Source organism: Diabrotica virgifera, chromosome 4 (assembly GCF_917563875.1).
Source record: "Diabrotica virgifera virgifera chromosome 4, PGI_DIABVI_V3a".
In the NCBI taxonomy this organism is placed as follows: domain Eukaryota; kingdom Metazoa; phylum Arthropoda; class Insecta; order Coleoptera; family Chrysomelidae; genus Diabrotica; species Diabrotica virgifera.
Window position 1 is genome coordinate 253455856 of NC_065446.1, and position 18941 is coordinate 253474796.

Here is an 18941-nt window from a genome sequence, read left to right on the forward strand (position 1 = left end):
TACCTTTAAAGAAATTTAAAGTATATCTTACTATGTATTCTCCTTTTCATGAACATTTTTCAGTGCGTCACAAATTATAGAAAAAAAGGTAAGTCCGTGATAATACACATTTATGACATTTATTCTAACGTGACATTTTAGTTAAATCTGACAGTTGTCAAATTTTATTTTCAATTTGGAATAAAACCAAATCAATTGTGTCTATTGCATTTATAAAATGGTATTTTCTTTCATTTGTATAGTCTTATAAATTGTACAGATTATATTGATAATATTATTATTTTATTTAATAAATAATTCTTTTTTGATTATGGCGCCATCTATCGACAACTAGAATAATCACCGAACTAGAATAATTACCGAAGTATTCCCAGACGTGCCTTTTTTTCTGTCACATACAATTTAATGCGTTAGAGAGAAATCGAAAAACTGTGACGCACTGAAAGATGATCATGAGAAAAAGAATATCATATAAAATTCAAATTCTTACCACTGTTTTTGACACTTAAAAAAAAATACATTTTTACGATTTTCCAGACAATCTTACAAAATTTATTGTGATTTGAAAATGGTTTACTTTAGAGAAAAGTTTACCTGAATATTTTTTGTTCAGAATGAGACAAAGAATAATAATAAGTTCTTTTCTATTCTTATTCCCAGCCAAAAAAAAACACTTTTTATAATTCCTTTGGAACAGAGGTCGGCAACGCGGCGCCCGCGGGCGCCACTGCGCCCTTCAATAAATATTATTGCGCCCTTAAACTATTGTTAATTTAGACAAGAAATTCAAAACGTATATTTTTATACGTTTATATTGTCGGCATCATATGGGAAACTTTTTTATTCTTAGTTTTAGGAAAAAAAGTTATTCTTTATAAAAAGTTGTGCATGGTCTAAAACTTAAAATACAACCATCAGTTATCAATGTTTTTAAGCCGTATACGAGGTATGTCAAAAAATATGACTTTTACTCAAGAGTAAAGTAGCTTTATTTTTCACAATATTGAAAACTGTTATAAAAAAAAGTTGTTTGGAATTAAGAACTATATTCTAATATGCAATTTCATCCTTCTAATTAAAAAAAAATTGAATTTTTTAAAAATAAAAATGTATACCATTTTTATTCATTCAGTTGCGGTGCGAAACCAAAGCTGTCTTAATTTTTACTCAGATCAGAGAGTGCAGCCAGCACTCTTATCGACGATTTCACCTCTTGTTAGAGGTTCATCAGAGACTGCATAGGCTGCTTTTCTCTGGCCCAGGTAAAAATTTTCGACATATCCATCTCCCACCGCAACTGACGAGATGGTAGTAGGTGCCTAGCGGCATCTGCTAAATAAAAGACTAAGTTTTTCAACCTAATAAAAATATTTGTAAATTAAATATTTTTAAAAGATTTTTAATTGAAAAACTTTATTGGCCCATTTCCTGGTGACAACCTCCAAGGCTTCTACAATATGCAAGCCAAATGGATGCTGCAGTGAAGACTAAAGGGAAGGAATTCTACACTATGCAATTCACAACCCCCGTCTGCAGCGTGGTAAAGTTCCAACGGAAAATGGACCTAGTTACTCTATAGGAGTAATACTAATATAAAAATAAAAATGTATACCATTTTTATTCATTCAGTTGCGGTGCGAAACCAAAGCTGTCTTAATTTTTACTCAGATCAGAGAGTGCAGCCAGCACTCTTATCGACGATTTCACCTCTTGTTAGAGGTTCATCAGAGACTGCATAGGCTGCTTTTCTCTGGCCAAGTTAAAATTTTTCGACATATCCATCTCCCACCGCAACTGACGAGATGGTAGTAGGTGCCTAGCGGCATCTGCTAACGGCATTTTATTAGGTTGAAAAACTTAGTCTTTTATTTAGCAGATGCCGCTAGGCACCTACTACCATCTCGTCAGTTGCGGTGGGAGATGGATATGTCGAAAATTTTTACCTGGGCCAGAGAAAAGCAGCCTATGCAGTCTCTGATGAACCTCTAACAAGAGGTGAAATCGTCGATAAGAGTGCTGGCTGCACTCTCTGATCTGAGTAAAAATTAAGACAGCTTTGGTTTCGCACCGCAACTGAATGAATAAAAATGGTATACATTTTTATTTTTATATTAGTATTACTCCTATAGAGTAACTAGGTCCATTTTCCGTTGGAACTTTACCACGCTGCAGACGGGGGTTGTGAATTGCATAGTGTAGAATTCCTTCCCTTTAGTCTTCACTGCAGCATCCATTTGGCTTGCATATTGTAGAAGCCTTGGAGGTTGTCACCAGGAAATGGGCCAATAAAGTTTTTCAATTAAAAATCTTTTAAAAATATTTAATTTACAAATATTTTTATTAGGTTGAAAAACTTAGTCTTTTATTTAGCAGATGCCGCTAGGCACCTACTACCATCTCGTCAGTTGCGGTGGGAGATGGATATGTCGAAAATTTTTACCTGGGCCAGAGAAAAGCAGCCTATGCAGTCTCTGATGAACCTCTAACAAGAGGTGAAATCGTCGATAAGAGTGCTGGCTGCACTCTCTGATCTGAGTAAAAATTAAGACAGCTTTGGTTTCGCACCGCAACTGAATGAATAAAAATGGTATACATTTTTATTTTTATATTAGTATTACTCCTATAGAGTAACTAGGTCCATTTTCCGTTGGAACTTTACCACGCTGCAGACGGGGGTTGTGAATTGCATAGTGTAGAATTCCTTCCCTTTAGTCTTCACTGCAGCATCCATTTGGCTTGCATATTGTAGAAGCCTTGGAGGTTGTCACCAGGAAATGGGCCAATAAAGTTTTTCAATTAAAAATCTTTTAAAAATATTTAATTTACAAATATTTTTATTAGGTTGAAAAACTTAGTCTTTTATTTAGCAGATGCCGCTAGGCACCTACTACCATCTCGTCAGTTGCGGTGGGAGATGGATATGTCGAAAATTTTTACCTGGGCCAGAGAAAAGCAGCCTATGCAGTCTCTGATGAACCTCTAACAAGAGGTGAAATCGTCGATAAGAGTGCTGGCTGCACTCTCTGATCTGAGTAAAAATTAAGACAGCTTTGGTTTCGCACCGCAACTGAATGAATAAAAATGGTATACATTTTTATTTTTATATTAGTATTACTCCTATAGAGTAACTAGGTCCATTTTCCGTTGGAACTTTACCACGCTGCAGACGGGGGTTGTGAATTGCATAGTGTAGAATTCCTTCCCTTTAGTCTTCACTGCAGCATCCATTTGGCTTGCATATTGTAGAAGCCTTGGAGGTTGTCACCAGGAAATGGGCCAATAAAGTTTTTCAATTAAAAATCTTTTAAAAATATTTAATTTACAAATATTTTTATTAGGTTGAAAAACTTAGTCTTTTATTTAGCAGATGCCGCTAGGCACCTACTACCATCTCGTCAGTTGCGGTGGGAGATGGATATGTCGAAAATTTTTACCTGGGCCAGAGAAAAGCAGCCTATGCAGTCTCTGATGAACCTCTAACAAGAGGTGAAATCGTCGATAAGAGTGCTGGCTGCACTCTCTGATCTGAGTAAAAATTAAGACAGCTTTGGTTTCGCACCGCAACTGAATGAATAAAAATGGTATACATTTTTATTTTTATATTAGTATTACTCCTATAGAGTAACTAGGTCCATTTTCCGTTGGAACTTTACCACGCTGCAGACGGGGGTTGTGAATTGCATAGTGTAGAATTCCTTCCCTTTAGTCTTCACTGCAGCATCCATTTGGCTTGCATATTGTAGAAGCCTTGGAGGTTGTCACCAGGAAATGGGCCAATAAAGTTTTTCAATTAAAAATCTTTTAAAAATATTTAATTTACAAATATTTTTATTAGGTTGAAAAACTTAGTCTTTTATTTAGCAGATGCCGCTAGGCACCTACTACCATCTCGTCAGTTGCGGTGGGAGATGGATATGTCGAAAATTTTTACCTGGGCCAGAGAAAAGCAGCCTATGCAGTCTCTGATGAACCTCTAACAAGAGGTGAAATCGTCGATAAGAGTGCTGGCTGCACTCTCTGATCTGAGTAAAAATTAAGACAGCTTTGGTTTTGCACCGCAACTGAATGAATAAAAATGGTATACATTTTTATTTTTATATTAGTATTACTCCTATAGAGTAACTAGGTCCATTTTCCGTTGGAACTTTACCACACTGCAGACGGGGGTTGTGAATTGCATAGTGTAGAATTCCTTCCCTTTAGTCTTCACTGCAGCATCCATTTGGCTTGCATATTGTAGAAGCCTTGGAGGTTGTCACCAGGAAATGGGCCAATAAAGTTTTTCAATTAAAAATCTTTTAAAAATATTTAATTTACAAATATTTTTATTAGGTTGAAAAACTTAGTCTTGAATTTTTTAAAATTATTTATAACCAACATTATTTTCAGTTATTTCAATAATTATGATAACTCTTTTATTATTAATTTTACGAAAAACACTTATTCTTTGTAAAAGGTTCTGCATGGTTAAAAACCTTAAATACAACCATCTAATATCAAATTTTATTAATTTTATACGAGGTACGTCAAAAAGATGAATTTCCATCAAGAATAAAGTACTTTTACAGCTCAGAATATGTCAATAAGAATTGTTGTTTGTTTGGGTTTATATGACTGCGGACACTAAATCCATTCGCCAATTTTACTATTTTTTATTTTATTAGTCATTTTTTCGTATCTTATCCTAAAAGTAATACTAAGGTACTAAACAATTCTACTAATAAATAATTATTTTTGTATTTTTTTTTTAATAATTTTTGATATTTTTTTTATTTATTTTTTTCTAAATGATGATCTCAGAGTTCCACAGCAAAAACTGCAACAGTCTTCTTTAGCCCTCTACTTAATTCGAAAGCTATTTTACTATGGACTGTCCAAGTTCGTCATTCATTTTTATCTACATATTTTTTTTATATTTTTTTAATTATTATATATTTTTTTCTATTTTTTTTATATATCTTTTTTATATTTTTTCTTTCTTTTTTTGCTTTTTTTATTTTTATTATTATTTTTTTTATATTTTTTTCTTTTCTTTTCTTTTTCTTTTAACATATAACAATTTACAAGAAATACTTACTCTATATTTTACAATTACAATTTAAGCTTAATATCTAAAATATGTTTATACAATAGTCGGTATACCAACTCATTTTCAATAAGAATGATGGAATTACATATTAGAACATGGTTTTTAGTTCTAAACAACTTTACATAAGCACAATTTTCAATATTGTAAAAAAATAACGGTATTTTATTTAAGCACTCTTGAGCAAATTCATATTTTTTTATATACCTCGTATAAAATTAACAAAATTTGATATAAGATGATTGTATTTTACGTGTTAAACCCTGCAGAACATTTTATAAAGAATAACTGTTTTTCATAAAATTAATAATAAAAGAGTTATCATAATTCAAATTAATAACTAAAAATAATGTTGGTTAGTAAAATTTTCAATTTTTTTTTTCTATTAGAAGGATGAAATTGCATATTAGAATATAGTTCTTAATTCCAAACAACTTTTTATTATAACAATTTTCAATATTGTGAAAAATAAAGCTACTTTACTCTTGAGTAAAATTCATATTTTTTGACATACCTCGTATACGGCTTAAAAAAATTGATAACTGATGGTTGTATTTTAAGTTTTAGACCAGGCACAACTTTTTATAAAGAATAACTTTTTTTCATAAAACTAAGAATAAAAAAGTTTCCCATATGATGCCGACTTAATTGGACACGCTGTATATTTGTTAGGTCAAAAAATAGTTGGCGCCCGCCATGAATTTTTAATTTAGTATTTCACTCTTTACATTAAAAACGTTGCCGACCTCTGCTTTAGAATATAAATAACATACAAAAAAATCGAATAACAATATTTTACAATTAATTATTTATATGGGAAATAAGCCACAATTAAAATGAAAAAAATAATTTTATTAACGTTTCGACGCCCAAATCGGGTGCCGTTGTCAAAATACAAAATATTACTAAAATAAACTAAAGTGTTGTTGCTAAGCAAAAAAAATTCTTCTAATAATTTATTTAATCTCACTCATTTATATTGGCAATTCAGATATATATTATACATTTTAAAGTAGAAGACTTTAAAATGATATTGCCAATATTTATGAGTTGCGTTCCTGGGACGACTTACTGAAAGATAGTTCATTCGATTACATGAAATTAACCCCAACTCAAGAATATCCGTCATAAAAAATTATAGCATGTGATATGTCTTTAAAAAGACAACCAAATGCAACGACAGTAAAATTCTCGCGTTAGAGACCTCATAGTAAATCACAAGGGAAAACCAGGAAAAACCTGTGATACTATCCCGACATCGTAAGTATTTGGTCTTACATTAATTTACTCTCAAAAAATAATACCAAATTCTGACTTGTAACATGTTTAATTATAAATAATATTAATAATACTAGATATATAAGTAATACTAAAATATAAAATATGTACTAGCTCGATATTATTGACTTACTAATCTTGGTATTTTCTTTCTATTGACTTCCTCTTTCAATATGGGTAACCACATCCTACTGCATTCTACCGAGGAATTTGCGACACAATTGGTTTCATTTAGCATAATTAGAGCCGCTTCTTTGATTTTTCTCTTTTTACTATCTGATTCTTTCAGGACTATACTTGAATCTCTCCACTGAACTCTATGTTCATTATCCCATGCGTGTTGACATATTTGAGATCTCTCAAATTCTCTATTTTTAATATAAGATTGATGTTCACTTATTCTAACGTCTAATGGTCTTGATGTCTCACCTAAATAAAATTGTTCGCATTCACAAGGTATTTTATAAATGCAATTTTTTGTTCTTTCTTGATCATTGTTAGGTTTAGTTTTAGATAGAATAGATCTCAATGTGTTTGTTGTTTTGAATGTTGTTGAAATGTTGAATTTATTTCCTATTGTTTTAAGTTTCTCGGATAGTCCTTTTATATATGGTATTGATATTTTCCTCGTATTATTTCTGGTGAATGTTGTAGGATCCCGTTCTAAGTTGTTCTGTTCCATTCGATCCAATCTTGACAATTCCTTATTTATAAACGATAAAGGATAATCATTTTTTAATAAAACAGATGTTAACAATTGTTTTTCTGCTAAAAAGGAATTTTCGTTAGAACAAGTAATTTTGGCTCTATCATATAAGGATTTAATGATTCCCTTTTTAACGTTGATGTTGTGATTTGACTTGTAATTGAGATATCTGTTGGTGTGTGTTGGTTTTCTATACACTTGAGTCTCATATCCAATATCCTTCTTTGAGATCAAAACATCGAGGAAAGGTAGGCTGTTATTGTATTCCTTTTCCATTGTAAATTTTATTGTCTCTTCTTGATCGTTTATAATATTCAGGAATGTATCCAACAATTCTGATCCATGAGGCCATATTGAAAACACATCATCTACATATCTCCACCATACTGTGGGTTTTAAATTTTGTTTAGAAATAATATTAGTTTCGAAATCCTCCATAAATATATTAGCCAATAATGGAGATAAAGAAGAGCCCATTGCTAGACCAAAATTTTGTTTATAGAATTCATTGTTTAGTTGAAAATAGGTATTATGGGTACATAATGTCAATAACTCCATTATAGCTGATACATTTAGTCTTGTCCTAGTTGCCAATGTATTATCATTCTCTAATTTCGTTTTGATTATGTTTAAAGTTTTATCTAATGGTACATTTGTAAATAAACTGTTTATGTCAAAACTTACTAAAATATTATTTGGATTAAATTCAATAGTTGATAATTTGTTTAAAAAATGTTTTGTATTTTTTATAAAAGTGTCATCATTATTAGCAAATGGTTTTAGAATGTTTAATAAGAATTTTGATAGTTCACTACAAGGAGAATTGATGGTACTACAAATGGGTCTAAGTGGTATGTTCGCTTTATGAATTTTCGGTACTCCATAAAAATGTGGTGTCTTACTGTAGTGAGGTGTCATTAATTTTCTTTGATAGTATGTTAGATCATTTTTAAATTTGAATAAAGCTCTATATATTTTGTTTTCCAGTGTCTTCGTTGGATCCTTCGTTAATTTGCTATAAGGTCCATTTGTAATTAGATCTGTAATTTTGTCCTCATATTGTATTTTATTCATTATTACAGTTGCATTGCCTTTATCCGCTGGTAGGATTGTTATGGAGTCATCATTTCTTAAAGTTTTTAAAGCTTTCATTTCCTCTTTGCTGATGTTCTGTTCAATTTGATTAGACTTTTCCAATTCAAGTTTACATAGTACCCTATATTGTTCTTTTTCATGAGTTGGTAGACACTGGGATATTTTCTCCACTGAGCTGATTATGTCTAATTTTGGAATAGATGGATGAGTAACAGCATAGTTTAAACCTTTTGACAATACCAAATTTTCCGTTGCATTTAAATGTCTATTTGATAGATTGACAACTGTCGCTAATATGTCATTATTTCTATTTAAAAACTTTAAGAAATGATGACTCCATAACAATCCTACCAGCGGATAAAGGCAATGCAACTGTAATAATGAATAAAATACAATATGAGGACAAAATTACAGATCTAATTACAAATGGACCTTATAGCAAATTAACGAAGGATCCAACGAAGACACTGGAAAACAAAATATATAGAGCTTTATTCAAATTTAAAAATGATCTAACATACTATCAAAGAAAATTAATGACACCTCACTACAGTAAGACACCACATTTTTATGGAGTACCGAAAATTCATAAAGCGAACATACCACTTAGACCCATTTGTAGTACCATCAATTCTCCTTGTAGTGAACTATCAAAATTCTTATTAAACATTCTAAAACCATTTGCTAATAATGATGACACTTTTATAAAAAATACAAAACATTTTTTAAACAAATTATCAACTATTGAATTTAATCCAAATAATATTTTAGTAAGTTTTGACATAAACAGTTTATTTACAAATGTACCATTAGATAAAACTTTAAACATAATCAAAACGAAATTAGAGAATGATAATACATTGGCAACTAGGACAAGACTAAATGTATCAGCTATAATGGAGTTATTGACATTATGTACCCATAATACCTATTTTCAACTAAACAATGAATTCTATAAACAAAATTTTGGTCTAGCAATGGGCTCTTCTTTATCTCCATTATTGGCTAATATATTTATGGAGGATTTCGAAACTAATATTATTTCTAAACAAAATTTAAAACCCACAGTATGGTGGAGATATGTAGATGATGTGTTTTCAATATGGCCTCATGGATCAGAATTGTTGGATACATTCCTGAATATTATAAACGATCAAGAAGAGACAATAAAATTTACAATGGAAAAGGAATACAATAACAGCCTACCTTTCCTCGATGTTTTGATCTCAAAGAAGGATATTGGATATGAGACTCAAGTGTATAGAAAACCAACACACACCAACAGATATCTCAATTACAAGTCAAATCACAACATCAACGTTAAAAAGGGAATCATTAAATCCTTATATGATAGAGCCAAAATTACTTGTTCTAACGAAAATTCCTTTTTAGCAGAAAAACAATTGTTAACATCTGTTTTATTAAAAAATGATTATCCTTTATCGTTTATAAATAAGGAATTGTCAAGATTGGATCGAATGGAACAGAACAACTTAGAACGGGATCCTACAACATTCACCAGAAATAATACGAGGAAAATATCAATACCATATATAAAAGGACTATCCGAGAAACTTAAAACAATAGGAAATAAATTCAACATTTCAACAACATTCAAAACAACAAACACATTGAGATCTATTCTATCTAAAACTAAACCTAACAATGATCAAGAAAGAACAAAAAATTGCATTTATAAAATACCTTGTGAATGCGAACAATTTTATTTAGGTGAGACATCAAGACCATTAGACGTTAGAATAAGTGAACATCAATCTTATATTAAAAATAGAGAATTTGAGAGATCTCAAATATGTCAACACGCATGGGATAATGAACATAGAGTTCAGTGGAGAGATTCAAGTATAGTCCTGAAAGAATCAGATAGTAAAAAGAGAAAAATCAAAGAAGCGGCTCTAATTATGCTAAATGAAACCAATTGTGTCGCAAATTCCTCGGTAGAATGCAGTAGGATGTGGTTACCCATATTGAAAGAGGAAGTCAATAGAAAGAAAATACCAAGATTAGTAAGTCAATAATATCGAGCTAGTACATATTTTATATTTTAGTATTACTTATATATCTAGTATTATTAATATTATTTATAATTAAACATGTTACAAGTCAGAATTTGGTATTATTTTTTGAGAGTAAATTAATGTAAGACCAAATACTTACGATGTCGGGATAGTATCACAGGTTTTTCCTGGTTTTCCCTTGTGATTTACTATGAGGTCTCTAACGCGAGAATTTTACTGTCGTTGCATTTGGTTGTCTTTTTAAAGACATATCACATGCTATAATTTTTTATGACGGATATTCTTGAGTTGGGGTTAATTTCATGTAATCGAATGAACTATCTTTCAGTAAGTCGTCCCAGGAACGCAACTCATAAATATTGGCAATATCATTTTAAAGTCTTCTACTTTAAAATGTATAATATATATCTGAATTGCCAATATAAATGAGTGAGATTAAATAAATTATTAGAAGAATTTTTTTTGCTTAGCAACAACACTTTAGTTTATTTTAGTAATATTTTGTATTTTGACAACGGCACCCGATTTGGGCGTCGAAACGTTAATAAAATTATTTTTTTCATTTTAATTGTGGCTTATTTCCCATATAAATAATTAATCATAAAAATGCCACAAGGAAATAGCTTCAGAACAACAATATTTTACAACTAGCAACCCCAACTACACTAAATGTTATAATTAACCCCAAATCTAGTTAAAACACCAGTATCATCATTTGGCAGTAAGTCCTTGAAATTTGTTTATTTCAACAAGTACATTTAACACAGACTTTAATCTTTTTTATAATATGTATTAGTTTGTTTCCTGATAAAAGTTTATTTCAGCTGATAAAAATCTTTGGCTACTGATTTGTAACATGTAGTCGCCAAAATATTTTGAACAAAAATGTATTGTTTATATAAATTATAAAATATGTACATAATTATTTGAAGAGATTTAAGGTTGTATAACTTTTTATCTTGTGTTATCTGATATTATGTTTTATTGTTCTCATTTTTAAATCCCTATTATTTCATTCTTCTTTTGATTGGATTTAAGAAAATCTGGTGCAGGTTTCGTCTTTAGCAGTCGTTTTTGATTTAGCATTTGTCTTCAGAAGATTACTGAAGAAAAATTATTTCCAATAATGAAAATTTGGAGCTCAGTACAACTTATCATTGATATTCTGGTCCATACCAGTGATCCTGCTTCATGACTGATTTGACAGCTAAAAATACACTCCATACATCTTCGTTTATCTCCAAACAAGCTTCCTACCAACTGTACCAACTGTTAAGGGGAAAGGAGCAAAATGTCGCCTGTCAAAATTTTCAAAATTCAAAATGAAAGATTACGTTATTACCGATGGCCGAAAGTCCCTTAGAATAAATAAAGTTTTTTTTGAATGAAATATTTTTTGCAATTAAAAATCACACTAAATTTTCTCTTTTATTTTCACCCCTAGAACTTATTAAAATAAACATTATAGACTTTTTCAGGGACTTTCGGCCCTCAGTTATAATGTAATATTTTATTCTGCATTTAAATTTTTTTTAAAGATTTATTAGTTTTCTCAGGATTAAAAAAATGAATACATTTAAAACAAATTGAACATTTTGACAGGCGACATTTTGCGCCTATGCTCGTAACATAACATTTTGACTTAATTAAGATGACTAACAAATGAAAATTTTTCCATGTTATGTTTGAGCAACTTTGGGCTATAAACTGTTTTTAACCTAGCTTTTCTTTACGTGCGATTTACTTACTTATTTCTGTCCTAAATAAACTAGGAGACTGTAGCAAAGTCGCGGTAGCCTGGGTACCAGGGCACGAGCATCATAAGGGCAGAAAAAGCAGATGAAATGGCCAAACAAGGCTCATGAATGCTATTTGTTGGACCAGAAGGGTTCTGGTCCAATGGTGGAGGAATTCACCAGGACAAAGATAGGAGAAACAGTTCATTGCAGAACATTTGCCAAAATTTATGGAATCCTAATAAACAAAAACAGGAAAACAGTCAAAGCGATAGTAGCTGATAACAGGGCACTATAAGATGAATAGACAGTTGAAGCTAATGGGACTGGTAGATAATGACCTATGCAGATTTTGCTACATAGAAGGAGAAACAAACAGCAGAACACATTTCATGTCAGTGTGAGAGCCTGGCAAATGCACAGTTCTTTGCATTGCAAAGAAAAGCCACTGGCAAAAAACACATGGAAGGTTCAGTCGCAACGTTATTAGACCTTTTAAAAAGGGCCAGGCTAGAAGACTACAATGGAACAGGAATAATGCCGTGGAATAAGCCAAAAGCTGCCAAATTGGCTCTGTCTATCTACTTATTTCTGTAGCCCGAATTATTTTTGTTCTATGCTGTTGTCAAATGTAAATTCCTTAAGGTAGTTAAAATAATTTGGCACTATCACATTTTTGATAACTTTCAGAACTTTGTTTATCACTACTGGGGTTAATAAAAAAATACCACATAAATTTTACTGACGATCAATACAAAATTTTATCAAAAAACCACTGTTCTAGTTCTGCACTGTTAAAGTAATTGAAACTGAAGTAAAGTGTGTCAAAGCGATTGAAGGGTACAGGGGAAAACGATCAGTCACAAAAAGTGAAAAACAATAAGAAATTTTTTTTTGAATAGTTTCTAAAATTATTCTACAAACTGTTTGGACATTATTGTATTAATATTTATTTCAAAGAAAGAAAACACAAGCAAAAGATCCAACCCCCCTTTATCAGACAGATCAACAATGATAATAGTATTAACAAACTGCCAAATCATTACTTAAATATTCATTAAATAGTAAATCTATTATTGAAATATTCAAAGGACAAACACCATCAATTGCTTGAATAGACAAAACTTTACAAATCTAATAGACTAATGTAGGTAAAGATTATAACTTATTGTCAGTAAGAGAAAGCCAAGAAATGTCAACAACTTCGGAAAAAGTTACCTATAAAAAATTATATTGTTCATTGCCCTCTCAAAGATCGTCATCAGAAATGACAACATACCATCTAACTGATTTATATGGGAGGTTGTTATATGTTTGTAATAAAATCTAACAAATTTTCACTCGTTAAAGCCTTAATAAATAGATTCGAAAAACGTAAGTTTAAAAAAATTAAAAGGCATTACTAGAAATGGTGTGTAATCAACATATATGGAACTAGCAAATACCATGTGGCTAAATTTTTAAGAAAAATTATCGGAACTTTAACAATACCGATAACAAAACAATGGTAATAATGAATTTAGTGGTCCCTGTATTTGATTTCATTAGCCTAAATTAAATCAGAAATGCTGTATTTAAGTCTACGTGTCATCTCCAGCATGTTGACCTGTACCACAAAACAAACCCGACAGATAATAACTGTGACACCGTAGTAGAGACTTACTGTACTATAAAAAGAAGATATTTGAGGAACTGGCAATAATGAAAAATTTTATTTTATTAAGGCCATCGGTACATAATTGGCAAATATTTTACTGCTATCCCAACTTTTTCTGTCTTTACACAGCAAATTACATGTAGTAAAATTCACACTGATATGGATATGTAAACATTACTAGAATGTCATTCTACTTGAAAATGTCATCATTAACTTAAAGAGATTGAATGTTCTTGGATAACTGTTATTTGTATAATTGCAAATTATTAATTAAGTTAATAAATGTGATAATTTTTTCACTAACTATGTATTCAGTGATTGTAATATTTTATATGTACAACAAAAACTAATACTCAATCGAGAAAAGAGAAAAAGTGTTAAAGTGATTTTTTAATAATATATTGTTACTATGGAACACTTACAATTTTGAACATCTTTAACAACAAAATACTTGGATCACAGAATATATTATCCTGATGTATTCTCTGCTTGGATCTTTCACAAATAATACACAATGAATAACTTTTTGCTAAGTTCACATATTAAATCAATTATTTATCAAATACACTATATATCAATATTATTTAATCAACAACTGAAAATATTCCGGATGCCATATCAAATATTTAAAATTGTCACTGATTGTCACTGTCTGACTGACAATATGCTGACAATATTCTATTCGACTGAGTGCGTTGTAAGACAAACATAGATTTGGAAAATATCACCACGGACATTGTGTTCATTTTTTTCGAATCCTGAAAAAACCAATAAATATTTTTGAAAAATTTAAATGCAGAATGAAAGACTAAATTATTACCGAGGGCCGAAAGTCCCTTAGAATAAATAAAAAGTTTATTTTGAATGAGTTATTTGAAATTAAAAATCACACTAAATTTTCTCTTATAGCCACTTTACACGATGCAACTAATTGCGGAATTAATTGCACAATTTCTTGCAGCAATAGAAATTGCATCGTGTCATATGCGAATTGCACAGAAAAGCTGCAACTTCTTGCAGCAATTTGTTGCTGCAAGAAGTTGCAGCTAAATAGAACATTTCCTATTTTTCATGCAATTTTTTCTGCAATTTGGTTATAATTTCAGTAACTTTTAAGGCTACACTGTTTGTTTTGATATTCTGTCATCCTCAATTTCAAATTAAACAATTTTTTACAAAACTAGAGGAACTTTTTACCAATTTCACCCCTCACAGATAACATTATTCTGGCGGATAACTTTAATTAGCAACATAGGGATCAAAGAAACTATATTCTATTTTTATTTCTTTTGTATTTAACAACTTGTTTCTTTTGTAAATGAATAATGTATTATAGGTATACAGTAAAACCTCAATACAATGGACTTCTATTTAACGGACCGGATATAACGGACAAAAAATCCGATCAAATGGAAAAAAAATTAATGCAAAAAAATATGAAAAATCGAATTCTGAAAGAAAAATCAGCAATGACAGGATCTCGGCACTGTTTTATGCTAATCCCGATAGATCGCATGGACTGACTGCTTGTCAATTGTTGACAAATCTCGTAAACCTAGAGTTGTCAAAGATATAATGCATCATCTGCCCGTTTCATATTAGGTCATTAGGTATAGCTCTAATAAGGCATGGTTCACCACAGATATTTTAAAAATTGGATTTTAAAGAATTTGTACCTGCAGTGAGAAAATTTCAAGAGAAGAAACTGGAAATGCCACCGAAAGAGGTGAAATGTTTATTCACTTTAGACCACACTCCTGCTTATCCCCCTGAAAATATTCGTCATTCAGAAGATGGCAACTTTAATTGTATAATTCTGCCAAAAAATACATCGGTTATTCAACCCATGGATCAGTGAATAATATTGCAGAAAGTTTTTAGATGAGGTAGAAAAGTAAAAAAGTAGCAAATAAAACTAGATTCCTTTTTTAACGTACAGATTTGTACACTGTATCTAGATACAGTACCTACATATTTTCAAAAAAAAATTGATTTTAAACCTATTTTTATATAACGGACTTTCGGCTTTAACGGACATCGTGTCCCCCCAATTAGTCCGTTATATCGAGGTTTTAATGTACTTGCATTAGGTATTAATTGATTTTGTTATACATAATACATATTATAATTTTCTCAAATTATAATCTAACATTTTAATCTAATATATCTGATAACTCTACTCAAAAAATTACATTTTTAATTTATAAAAAAAACATAACCTAAAATTTATGGTATGTCAAAGTTTCTGTCCATTTCATGTCAGTTTATGCAATTACTTGCACCGTGTAATCACTTTATTGCAGAAAGCTAGTTGCAACTTATTGCAGAAGTTCTTGCTGCAAGAACTTGTGCAATAAATTTCGCAATTACTTGCATCGTGTAAAGTGGCTATTAGATTTTCACCCCTGTAACTTATTTAAAATAACCATTATAGAAGTTCTCAGGGACTTTCGGCCCTCACTAATAATGTAATCTTTCATTCTGTGTTTAAATTTTTGAAAAATACTTATTAGTTTTCTCAGGATTCGAAAAAAATTAATCCCCATTTGAATAGCATTGCAGCCAAAAATACGTACCCATCCCCTTAATATATTGTTACATTAGTTACCTGCCAATTCTTTTAATAGGAACCTCACATAAACAACAATGGATTAGACTAGACTAGAGGTATTGCTGGATGCCTCCTACATGTCAAAACACTTGAATTGTCAGTCCTATTACCTATGGTCTATTATCTACCTAAACATTTTCGTTGAGATGATATAGATAGATTGTAATAAATGTGGGGTCAATAAAAAAATCATGCAGCATAGATTTTACTAAAGATTATTTCAAAATTGTATCAAAAAACCTCTTTAAAATTCTACAAACCGTTTGATATTATTGTAGTAATAATAATTAAAGAAAATTCAAGGGAAAGATCCAACCTCCCTTTATCAAACAATCAACTGTGATAAACAGTATGAACAAAATGCCAAATCATTAATTAATTATTCATTAAATAGTAAATCTATTATTGAATTATTCAAAGGATCAATTGCTTGAATAGATAAAACTTCACAAATCTAACAAACTAATGTAGGTAAAGATTATAACTTATTGTCAGTAAGAGAAAGCCAAGAAATGTCAACAACTCCGGGAAAAGTTATAAAAAATTATATTGTTCATTGCCCTCTCAAAGATCATCATCAGAAATGGCAACATTCTGTCTAGTATGGAGGAGGAGGCTGTATATGTCTGTAATAAAACCTATCAAATTTTTACTCATTAAAGCCTTAATTGATACATTCTAATCTAAACACAAATTTTAAAAAATTAAAAGGCATATTCTAGAAATGGTGTCTAATCAACATATGGAACTAGGAAAGACCATGTGGCTAAATTTTCACGAAAATAATCGGAATTTCAACAACACAGATAGTAAAACAGTGGTAATAATGAATTTAATCGTCCCTGTATTTGCTTTCATTAGCCTAAATTAAATCAGAAATGCTGTATTTAAGTCTACGTGTCATCTCCAGCATGTTGACCTGTACCACAAAACAAACCCGACACTTAATAACTAAAAGAGACTTACTGTACTGTAAAAACAGAAAATCCGTCCTAGAAAATCCTGGATCTTCGTAGAATCTCCAGTTTTACTTGGTCTTGCTGAAACAGGAAATCAAACGTTAAATTTTTCACACCGAAAAAATATTTACACGTTGACGTACCTACTGCCAAGTAGAAAATGAAGAAAATTTAGATAAGAAGAGTACTCTCGATGCGCAGTGTCGAAAACTCATTCAACTGCTCAAGTACGTAGACACCGAATTTACCACCTTGTCAGGAAATTGCAATCTGCTGTCGACGTAGCCCCAGCTTCCAGGAGTTACTGACAGATGGCATGATAATCGATATTATGACAAACTACGTTTACACAAACTGGAGAAAATGTATAATTTTATTTATTATGACAGACTACGTTTACAAGAGCTGAAGAAGATGCATAATTTTATTATTTAGTTTGTGTAAATAAAAGAATCATATAAATTGATAAAGGATACTTTATTTAAATAATCAATAAAATTATACCATTTACTTAACAAAAGAAACTCAATTTGTTATAATCTTACTTAAGACATATAAAACAAAAGATCCAGTTTTCGAAACTTAAATTGGCACAATATTAACTCTTTATAAAGGAATTAGTTTAGAAGAAATAAGACAAAGTGCAGATAACATTGGAGATTCGCAGTTTGGGTTTTTTAATACTCTTAGCACAACAGAAGCACTTTTTGGTCTACATGTACTCATCCAGCGCTGCAGCTGCAGAGATATGAACAAGGACGTGTAGATACTTATACAGGGAGTCCAGAAACTCTACCGACAAACGAAGGCAGGAGATTCCTCATATAATTTGAAGACATTTTAACCCAATTCATCTAGTCCGAAAAAGCTTCCTAAGGGAGCTAGAGCTATTTGAATACGGCCTCTTGTAATTAGTTTTTCCTAAATACCTCCACAACGCTTTTATTTATAAAAACAAAAATTGGTACACATATTTATCATCCAGAGATAAATCGATTTCATCCATTGTGAATTTCTAGTACCGGTCATAGGCGTTTTGGGTAGGGTACGGTTATTTTATCGCATAACTTTTTTGTCTTTAACTTTTAAGCAATTTTGATACTGAGTTATTATATTCTGCGATATAGTAGTACTAAAAGGTACTCTTGATTTAAGTCGGTAGGACACACCGTTTTCTAGAAAAATCGATTTGAAAATTTTTCGTTTTTTGAATTTGAAAAAAAATTGAAAACTTAAAAAAAACGGTGTATTTTACCAACTTATAGCAAGAGTAACTTTTAGTACTAGAATACCCCACAATTTAATAATCTAAAGTCAAAAATTCTTAAAAATTAAAGACAAAAAAGTTATGCGATAAAATAACCCTTGACCTACCCAAAACGGACGGATATGACCGGTGAAATCGATTCTTCCCTGGAATATAAATAAACGTACCAGTTTTCGTTTTCCTGAATGGTGTTTTTTTCAATTTTTTTTTTTTGGAAATTCAAAAAAACGAAACATTTTCAAATCGATTTTTCTAGAAAACGGTGTGTTCTACCGACTTAAAGCAAGAGTAACGGTACTAGAAATTCACAATAAATGTAGTCGATTTATCTCTAGAAGATAAATATGCGCACCAATTTTAATTTTTCTGATTTTTCTAATAATAAACGCGTTCTGGAGTTATTAAAAAAAAACTAATTACAAGACGCCATCTTCAAAGAGCTCTAGCTCTCTTAAGCGCTGGTTTCCTCGAAAGCGGTGCCGACAAACTGAGACCGTAACACTGCGA

At 30.9% G+C, this 18941-nt stretch overlaps 1 protein-coding gene across 1 annotated transcript in view; it reads right to left on the reverse strand.

Annotated features, from left to right (window-relative positions):
• Positions 1–17421, reverse strand: part of LOC114327493 (vigilin) — a 98825-nt gene extending 81404 nt beyond the window's left edge. Inside the window, exons 1-2 of the mRNA XM_050648897.1 lie at positions 17311–17421; positions 17175–17248 (exon numbers count right to left, since the gene is read on the reverse strand). The gene's annotated coding sequence lies outside the window, so the exon portion shown is untranslated. The remainder of the gene's footprint in view (positions 1–17174; positions 17249–17310) is intronic.
• Positions 17422–18941: the final 1520 nt, after the last annotated feature.